This window comes from Eucalyptus grandis, chromosome 7 (assembly GCF_016545825.1).
Source record: "Eucalyptus grandis isolate ANBG69807.140 chromosome 7, ASM1654582v1, whole genome shotgun sequence".
NCBI classification, from domain to species: Eukaryota; Viridiplantae; Streptophyta; class Magnoliopsida; order Myrtales; family Myrtaceae; genus Eucalyptus; species Eucalyptus grandis.
The window spans coordinates 35,983,651-35,993,147 of NC_052618.1; the positions used below are offsets into that span (position 1 = coordinate 35,983,651).

Sequence of the window (9,497 nt, forward strand, 5' to 3'; positions counted from 1 at the left end):
GATACCCCTATCATACAAGGTGAAGGCCTAAGTACTAAGATGTGTCCTAAGACTCTAGAAGAAAATAAGAAAATGAAAATTGTTCCTTATGCTAGTGTGGTTGGAAGGTTGGTGTATGTTATGATATGTACTCGACCCGACATATGTTATGTCATGGGGTTGGTGAGCCGATATCAATGGTCAAGCACATTGAAAAGAAGTGAAGAGGATCCTGAAATACTTAAAAGGTACTATGGACTATCGACTTTGTTATCAATGGAATGATTTATGCCTATTAAGCTATTGAGAGGTTGAATGTGTAAATCGACTTATGGATATGCGTTCTTGCTCAATGAATGTGTAATTTCTTGGAATAGCAAAAAACGGACATGCATAGCCTTATCTACGATGGAGGCAGAATTTATTACATACTCTGCCGTAGTGTAAGAAGCAATATAGCTAAAACGTTTTTTGAAAAATTTAGCCATTGTCACTAAGGTTCCAAGACCAATGATAGTTTATTATGATAGTCAAGCAACCATTGTCTATGTGAAAGATCCTAAGTATCATGGAAGGACGAAGCACATTGACATAAAGAACAACTTCATCAGAGATATAATAGCACAAAAGAAGTGATCATTCAATACATTTTAACTAATATAATGGTTGCTAATCCATTTACGAATGATATTTATAGAGACGTATTCTTGACCACGGGATGTCTTTAGGGTTACATAAATTATTATATGTAATATTGTAGAGGATAATTGGTTTATGTATATGTAAACATATGTATTATACTTATTTATTTATTAGAGACTTGATGGTTTATCAATAAGTACAAATCATTATGAGACCAGCACAAACACACATATATTATTGAAAAGTATGTTAGTAGGTAATGATTGGCTCACTCACATAAGTAATCACCTCAAGTGTTATAGTTAACATGTTGAGATGAGACGTTATGTACAAATAAATGCTAAAGAGCAAAATTAGTACATAAAATAATATGTCACATTGATTGGAATCAAGATGAGATATGTGATTTGTATATAATAAGACCAAACATAATAGTCCCACAATCATATATGCCTGAAAGATGCCGGATGCGAGTATTTAATTGAGCGCTATAGAAAGCGAGCTGATATAGCACTCAAGCTAAACTTGAGTATGTGAGATACATGTGACTATGTTTAGGCAAAGATCCGTATAGTGGATATATATTTAATAAATGACATACGTTCTTATAAAAAGAGAAATCAATTATAACATGTAATTCATACTACATATGCATTGTACGACCAACAGGGGAAGATGAGTGAAATTATCTTTATTTACACATCGTGTGAGTCCTTACGGTAATTTATAATTTACCTCATTTTGTGCCATATGTTACTTTTGACTATGTTATTGAAGTGAAAGATCAATGTTGCTACTTTAGCATGTTATTAGCGGTTATGAATAGATATGGCTTTATGGGACATGTCTAGGAAAGTAGTTATTCTAAAATGAAGAAAGAAATGAGTGCGAAAGAAGATTATTGTTGTTTTACATCCATCGCATGTATTTACTGGTCAACTAATTATATCACCTTCTCTAATTGTGGATATAATTGTAAATACGTGGTGTTATAAGAATAGTCAAGTATAACCTTTAAGAGATAAGTATACTTAGATTGATGTAGCAAATTATGTCTAGAGTACTGTGAGACATCAATTGTTTATTTTATTTTTTTAGGGTTGTAGCCATTATGTCATCCCTAATAAGTGCATAATTTGAGCTCCAAGTGCAGGTGTCCTCACTAGTCGCATAACTTTCTTACCAATATGAATTGTTTATAAAGTTGATAAATATTGAATGCCTTATATTCTTGATAGAGCACTATCAAGTCCATCATGTCCGAGTGGGAAATGTTATACTTTATTAGTGTTAAACTATTGATCCAATTTCTAGAAACTTCAAGATTGATATTAGCTAGAAAAATCAAGAAAAATCCTTAAGAAAATCTAGCTTAGGTGGCAAAAGAAAAGTGTAGAAGCACAAATTTAGAAATCTCTAAAAGAAGAATGAATAAACTACAATCTATAATTTCCTAGAAGAAGCCTAAGTGGACAACATTCCACATAAATCTAGAATGTTGTATTTAGTCCCTATAAATAGGAAAGGGGGAGTGTAGCAAACCAACAAATGTAAGCAAGCTCCTTCCCTTCCCTTTGTACAACATTTCGTTCTTACAAGTAAATGCTCAAGACCCAAGTAAGCTTACAAAGTTCATCATGATCAAGTGCTTTTTGGGTCGTCTCAGACCTTGCAATTGAACTTTATCCCCCAAATATCTTGAAACTTTTTATTTTACCTTAAATACAAAGAATTTACTTGTTACTAATATAGTCTAGCCTCTGTTCTTCTTTCTTTAGACCCCTTGTTTCACTCCGATAGTATCATAAATCAGGTCGATGCAGAGGAAATGGCTGCATTTCTATACTATTAAGTAAGTAAAATAGCTAAAACAAAATCTGTCTTAAGTCACATTACTTATTCTACTGGATCTTACGGAGCCTGTTCATGTACGATATGATCGGGTCTGATCATAGATCATAGAAAAGATTCTCTTCAAACAAACCAGCCTATCCCATGTATAGGGCTTTTACGGGGTGGTTGGAACAAAGACACATTTGGTTGTGAATTCCAATGTGGCAGATAAAGGCATATATTTATCTGCATGGCCCAATCAATAGTTCAAGTCACACACTCCCATAATCCATTTTCTCTTGAAGAATTCCTTCAACTATTCGTGTCAAATAAAGAATACTCGATTGTATAGTTGAAGGGAAATATCCAAATACATGTCTTATTCTTTTCAATAATCCATATTTGTAGCAATGAAATACTATTGTTCCTCCTCAAGTGAGAAATGATTGATTACAAATATCTATGATCTATATTCTCTATAAAGGACCGGAAATACCTTGCTTACGTATCATTAGAAAATGCATTAACATAAACACGGCAGTAAGAAGAGGTAATACAAAAGTGTGTAAACTATAAAAACGAGTCAAAGTGGATTGTCCCACACTAGCACTTCCGTAATAACTCTACTAAAGGGGATCCTTTTACAGGAATAGCTTCCGGCACACACCTTACAATTTTGACTGCCCAATAACCAATTTGGTCCCAAGGTAACGAATAACCAGTTACACCAAAGGATGCGGTCAATACAGCCAGAACCACACCTGTAACCCAAGTTAATTCGCGAGGTTTTTTAAAACCACCAATGAGATACACACGAAATACGTGCAAGATCATCATTAGGACCATCATACTTGCCGACCATCGATGAACGATCGAATTAACCAACCAAAGTTAGCTTCATCATTATGTATTGAACATAAGCAAAAGCCTCGATATGGTTGGACGGTAGTAAAAAGTCATAGCAAACCCCGTAGCTACTTGTACTAAAAAACAAGTAAGCGTAATTCCTCCTAGACAATAAAATATGTTGACATGATGAGGAACATATTTACTAGTTATATCATCTGCAATCGCCCGAATCTCGAGACGTTCTTCAAACCAATCATAGACTTTATTGAGATAGGTAAACCAATAGTACTCCCCCTCGAAGAACCGTATCTGAGAATTTCATCCCGTACAGCTCAAACAAAAACCTAAGATATTGCTTTGGTTTCAAGGCATATGGAATCGAAAGTTTGAAAATTTGTCATCAACCCTTTCTAACTTCTCTCAAGATACGAATCAGTAAAAATACGAAAGCTCTTATTTGTGGTTGTAATGCCAAAATATCAAGTCGGCTCATTCATCTTTATGTTGATCGTTACGAGCCTCTTGAATCTTCTATTTACCTACTTCTTTTTCTTTGATTTGTTATTTTTATTTCTTTTTTTTTGTGTGTAATGCAGCTTTACTCTTCTTTTCTTTATTATTGATAGGAATTCCTTGTTAAGACCCTATGAATTGATTCAAACCTCAGATTCATACTAGAACCGTGATGATTCTTCAAACTAAGTCCAAAGATTCCCGAGTAAGAACCATTGGATCATCACTTATTCAATGAATAGATATAATGACTAAAAATCCAAAGAAAGTTTTGTCCTTTGATAAAAAAAAAAAGGGGAAATCTTTTGAAAAGGAAGAAAAATCTTTTGATTTATAATGTTTTGGAAAGTTTTTGGAGTCCGGTCACGGGTCTGAATATTAAGTATGAATCATAGTTAATATTTTGTGATCTATTTCGTGCTCCGGATACTCGAATGAATATCCGATGAGGTAAAACCATCTATATAAAGATGACAGATCCATTTTCTGTACTATCAATAGTATCAATTATAACAAGTCACACTCATATTCCGGAAATACAGAAAGAAAGAAAGAAATTCCACGATCGAACTACCAATAAAAAAGAATATAATGATATAAAAATCCGAAACCTAAATGCTTTACTTTGTATTGAAAAGCTAAGAATTCACGTTTCTTGTGAATCTAATTCATTGAAATTCCGTCCGGTAAAACAGAAGAATTATAAATTTCCAAAATAATAGATAGGAATACTGCAAATAGAGCCATTGCGACACCCATCAAAGGAGTAGTTCCCCATCCAGGAGCTACTTTACCATATTCTAAATTCAATGGTTTCAATAAATCCCCTACAATAGTTCGTCTTGGTCCATCTAGAACTACCCTCAACGGTTTGCGTAGCCATAAATCCTATTTTGTATTCATTGAGATCTGTTGACTTTGTATACCATTCCGTTGTAAATAAACAATCTTATCATAGATCCATTTTGGTCTTGAAATTATATAATAATGGAAACAGCAACCCTAGTCGCCATCTCTATATCTGGTTTACTTGTAAGTTTTACTGGGTACGCCTTATATACTGCTTTTGGGCAACCCTCTCAACAATTAAGAGATCCATTCGAAGAACACGGGGACTAGTTGAAGTAATGAGCCGCCCAACATTGGGAGGCTCATTACTTCAATTCAATTGATATAATGAAAAATCATTTCACCTTTTTAGTTGGAACTTTAGGTGGTTCTCGAAAAAAGATAGCGAAAAAAATTATCCCTAGAGTCGAGACTAAGAGGAATGTATAAACCAATGCTTTCATAAATTCGATCGTGCTTTACAATTATAGCTTCCATACCTGTTATGTTTATTTGGGATTATCTCCCAAAGAGCAAGACAAAAAAATAAAGGAAAAATATAAGAGAGAAATCTTGTATCAGACTACTTGTCTTCTTGTAATTGGATCTCCAAGTTTTTGGAATGCTCCAAATTCCACTTGAGCATCCAAATCGGGGTCAAGACCAGCAAAAACGAAGCATGTCCAAAAGTAAACCAACCCCTTGGACTGCTACGAAAACACCATCGGATTTCAAAGTAGCACGATCTAATTCAAAAATTTCACCTAATGGGGCACGTCTAGCATATTTTTCACAAAAGCGGGATCACTATAATCGACTCCATTGAGTTCCCCGCCATAGAACTCAACAGTTACACCCACTTGTTCAACACTATACTTTGATTCCGCCCTTCAAAAAGGAACGTCGGCTCAAACAATTCCGTCTCCGTCTACCAAAACAACCGGAAATGTTTCAAAAAAAAAGTAGGCATACGACGTACAAAAGTTCACGCCCTTCTTTATCTCGAAAGATAGGATGTCCTAACCACCCAACAGCTATTCCATCCCCGTTGTCCATTGAACCCGCTCTGAATAATCCCCCCTTTGCCGGATTATTACCGATATAATCATAAAAAGCTAATTTTTCAGGAATTTTAGACCAAGCTTCTGATAAACAGTTCTTTTTTGTTCTTTATCAATAATAATAAAAAGTTCTTTTTTGTTCCCTTGAACTCTCTTCTAACACTCCTTTGCACACACATTAACACACGCTTCCACAACTATCAATAGTGGTATTAGAGCCACGTCTTTGGTTGGTATTGGGGTTTGTCCTACCTACCAATTCCTAAAACTACCATTTCCAAATACCCAATAACTAAACCATGGCCAACTCTACCTCATCCTCATTTCCCATCCCCATTTTTTATGGGAACAACTATGAACTTTGGAGCATAAAAATGACTACATTCTTGATGGCCCAAGACTTATGAGACATCGTGGAGAAAGGTTGCGAGGCTCCGCAAGAAGGTGCAAGTGTTTCGAATGATCAACTACAAAAGGATGCAAGGGTGCTATACTTTATCCAGCAAGCACTCTCAGAAACCATATTTCCAAGAATAATTGGAGTAAGGACTGCAAAAGGGGCTTGGGAAATACTACGAGAAGAATTTCAAGGATCGGAAAAGGTACGCACTATTCGCCTTCAAACTTTGAAGAGAGATTTTGATAATTCTAAAATGAAAAAGTATGAGACCATACAAGAATATTGTGGAAAATTAAAGGAACTGGTTAATCAAATGAGAGCCTATGGAGATAGGATAACTTATCAAAGGGTTGTTGAGAAAATAGTGGTGTCATTTACCAAAAAATACAACTCCATAGTTACAACTATAAAAGGAACTAAGGACTTGACAACCCTATCAATGAGTGAATTAATAGGCTCTCTAGAAGCACACAAGAAAAGACTAATGGCACAAGATGAAGATTCAGTTGAAAGTGCCTTTCAGTCTAAAGTAAATATACGGTCTCATCAATCTAAAAATAGTGGAAGGAACTCATGGAAAAATAAAAAAAGGAGGAGAAACTATACAAAAGGAAAATTATCCACCTTGTGGTATTTGCAAGAAAACAAATCATTTGGAGAAGGATTTTTGGTTTAAAAATAAAAAATAATACTGATTTTGTAAAAGATATGGCCATGTAGAAAAAGATTGTCGCTCGAAAACAAATAATCAAGCAAACTCTGTAGGAAAAGAAAAAGTGAAGAGAATACATTCTACATGGGCCAAGGGGCAAATGATAATAAAAATGAAACATGGTACATTGATAGTGGTGTAACAATCACATGACAGGGGAGGAATCTATATTCATTGATATTAATAAGTCGATGAAATCCCAAGTAAAGTTGGGCAATGGTGCATTAGTAGATGTCAAAGGAAAAGGCACCATTACCATAGAAACAAATAAAGGCCCAAAATATATACATAATGTATATCTAGTCCATCGTCTTGCACAAAATCTCTTGAGTGTGGGTCAAATGATACAAAGTGGGTATTCTCTATATTTTAGTGGAGATGACTACATTATCTATGATAAATATAAAAATGCCATTGCCTCTGTTAAGATGAAAATAACAATTTTCCTATTCGATGGAAATATGTCAAAGATATAGCCATGAAAGCGATTCATGGCTAGGCATCGAAGATTTGGCCACTTCAATTTTGCTAGGCTAAAAACTCTCCATCAGAAAAATATGATGAGAGACTTTCCAACTATTTCAGAAATTCCAGATGTTTGTGAAGGCTGTCTTCTTGGAAAACAACGGAGACAATCCTTCCCATCTGGAGGTGCATGGAGAGCTAAGAAGCCATTGGAACTTGTCCACATGGACGTGTGCAGTCCAATGAGGACACCTACACCGAGTCAAAATAAATATTTCATCCTATTCATTGACGATTTCACAAGAATGACGTGGGTATACTTTCTTCGAGAAAGATCAAAGGTTTTCTCTATCTTCGGAAAATTCAAGAGCCACGTTGAGAATCAAAGTGGCCAAAGAATCCAAGTCCTAAGGAGTGACAAAGGCACAGAATACAATTCAAAGGAGTTTAATAAATTTTGTGAAGATGAAGGAGTCCATCATCAACTAACGGTTGGCTACGCCCCAGAGCAAAATGGAGTAGCCGAAAGAAAAAATAGAACTGTCATGGAGATGGCAAGGTCTATGCTAAAGGAAAAAGGACTTCCTAACTCATTATGGGCAGAAGCAATCTACACGGTCATATACATCTTAAACAGGTGTCCAACTAAAGCAGTCTAAAATAAAACTCCAGTCGAAGCATGGAGTGGACGGAAGCCTTCAGCAAAGCACCTCAAGGTATTTGAATGCATATGCTACGTCCACATCCCTACTCAAAAAAGGAGTAAGCTAGATGAAAAGACGGAAAATGGAATATTCCTCGGCTACAATGACCAATCGAAAGGCTATCCGATTTACAACCTAAGAACTAAAAAGCTTATGATTAGTCAATACGTCGAGTTCAACGAAAATGCTGCCTGAAATTAGAAGGATGAGAAGATTGAGAAAAAGTACATCACCTTGCCAGACATACCACCTACTCAAGAGGAGTCAATGTCACAAGAAGAATGAGAAGTACCGGATTCCACCATTCACGACATAACTCCACCAAGCTCTCCAAGAGGTACGCAAGAAGAATCTACTCTAGAGTCTCCAGTACTAAGGGTAAAAGCCCTTAGAAGAATTTACAACACATGCAACTTTGCTATTTTGGAACTAGAAAACTACGAACAAGCATCCAAAGAACAAGTCTGGATAAAAGCCATGGAGGAAGAGATCAAGATGATCAAGAAAAATGAGCTTGTCGATCGACCCAAAGATAGAGATCATTGGCGTCAAGTGGGTTTACAAGACGAAGCTCAACGCGGATGGATCAATCCAGAAGCATAAAGCAAGGCTTGTGGCGAAAGGATACTTGCAACAACCAGGTATCGACTATACTGAAACTTTTGCCCCCGTCGCTCACCTTGATACTATTCGAACACTCATAGCCCTAGTAGCACAAAAAGAATGGAAGATCCATCAACTAGATGTAAAATCAGCATTCCTAAATGGATATCTTCAAGAAGAAATTTATGTAGCTCAACCAAAAGGCTTTACTATCAAAGGCAATGAAGAAAAGGTCTTAAAGCTTAAGAAGGCCCTATACAGGTTAAAAGCAAGCACCACGAGCGTGGTATAGTAGAATCGATGAATACTTCATCAAGCAAGGATTTAGGAGGAGTATGAGTGAGCCGACACTCTACATCAAGACCCAAGGTAAGTCCGACACTCTCATTGTCTCTCTATATGTAGATGATCTCATATATACAGGAAATAATGAACAATGATCCAAGAATTCAAAGAAGAAATGATCAAGACATTTGAGATGACGGACTTGGGCTTGATGCATTATTTCCATGGAATCGAGATCAACCAAAATGAAGGAGTTTTTATCTCGCAAAAGAAATATACCATGAACCTTCTGAGAAATTCAAGATGAACTATTGCAAAGCAGTTTCGACTCCACTCATGACAAATGAGAAACTATTGAAGGAAGATGGAGCAGAAAAAGCCGATGCCTCCCTCTACAAAAGTTTGATTGGCAGTCTGCTATATCTCACTGCTACACGACTAGATATTATGTATGCGACAAGTTTACTATCACGATTCATGCAAAGTCTGAGTCAAATTCACTTTGGAGCTACCAAGAAAATTCTCAGATATTTATGAGGAATTATAGATTACGGCATTTGGTATCGGCCATGTGCAAATGCCAAGCTCATCGTCTATATTGATAGTAACTAGGCAGGTTCAGC

At 36.0% G+C, this 9,497-nt stretch overlaps 1 long non-coding RNA gene across 1 annotated transcript; it reads left to right on the plus strand.

Moving 5' to 3' along the window:
• Nucleotides 1-2,447: 2,447 nt before the first annotated feature.
• Nucleotides 2,448-6,307, plus strand: LOC120295559. The gene is made up of 3 exons (XR_005552941.1): nucleotides 2,448-2,725; nucleotides 4,581-4,582; nucleotides 6,297-6,307. It is a non-coding gene; the product is annotated as an uncharacterized LOC120295559 (long non-coding RNA).
• Nucleotides 6,308-9,497: the final 3,190 nt, after the last annotated feature.